Here is a 950-nt window from a genome sequence, read left to right as displayed (position 1 = left end):
TCCCGGGAAAAGAAAGAGAGAAGCCCCTAAGTATTTGTGCCATCCATGTATTTTATTTTTTATTTTTTTCAAAGAGATCAAATACATACATACATGCATACATACATATACCAAAGGCTTTTTCCCCCTTACACGTGGGGTAGCCAAAAAAAAAGAGGCATAGAAACCACTCTCCTCCCTCCCTCTCATCTTGGCACCTCCTGGATGACGGGTCATCCCTGCATCCTGTCCACTGTCCTGGGTCAGAAGCAGTGTCGCAAGACACAGCACATCCACAGCAAGGCCGCTTCATTAATTCGACGACCCCACCTCTCCGTCCCCTCATGCAGAAAAGGAGAATATGGGGAGAAATCCCTTCAGGCTGCGTCAAATTATTTCTCATACATACTTCCTCACCCCCCATCCCCCACCCAATCCCCCTCATGCATCACAGCATCATCCATACACAACCCTTCTCCATTCACCCCTAACTTCTGTCCTCTCCTGTACTTCCTCAACAGACATTCCTCTCTTTTGTAATGCCCCTTTTACCCCATCCATCCATCTCATACTAGGACACCCCCTCATATTCACTTCTTCCACCTGTGCCTTCCACACCTCTTTTACTAATCTTTCTTCACTCATTCTTTCCATGTGTCCAAACCATCCTAATACTCTTTCATCAACCCTATCTCCCAACTCCCTTTCCACCCCTGTTCTCCTCCTCACCTCCTCATTTCTCACTCTATCTAGCCTAGTAAACCCTATCATACTTCTCAGACATTTCATCTCAAACACATTCAAACTCCTTCTTTCTTCCTCTCTTATGTTCCATGTTTCTGCCCCGTACAGTGTCGACAGTGTATGTAACTCGAGCATACAAATATATAAGAAAAGTTGCGCTCAACTTGTATCTCTCTTGATAGCGTAGTTGGTAAGTTACTACGGCACTTGTCATGTGATTGCTGGGT

This window comes from Oratosquilla oratoria, chromosome 30 (genome assembly GCF_046742065.1).
Source record: "Oratosquilla oratoria isolate Oo_2021 chromosome 30, ASM4674206v1, whole genome shotgun sequence".
Taxonomy (NCBI): Eukaryota; Metazoa; Arthropoda; class Malacostraca; order Stomatopoda; family Squillidae; genus Oratosquilla; species Oratosquilla oratoria.
The sequence above is the reverse complement of the archived record's forward strand: the minus strand, read 5'-3'. Positions refer to the sequence as shown.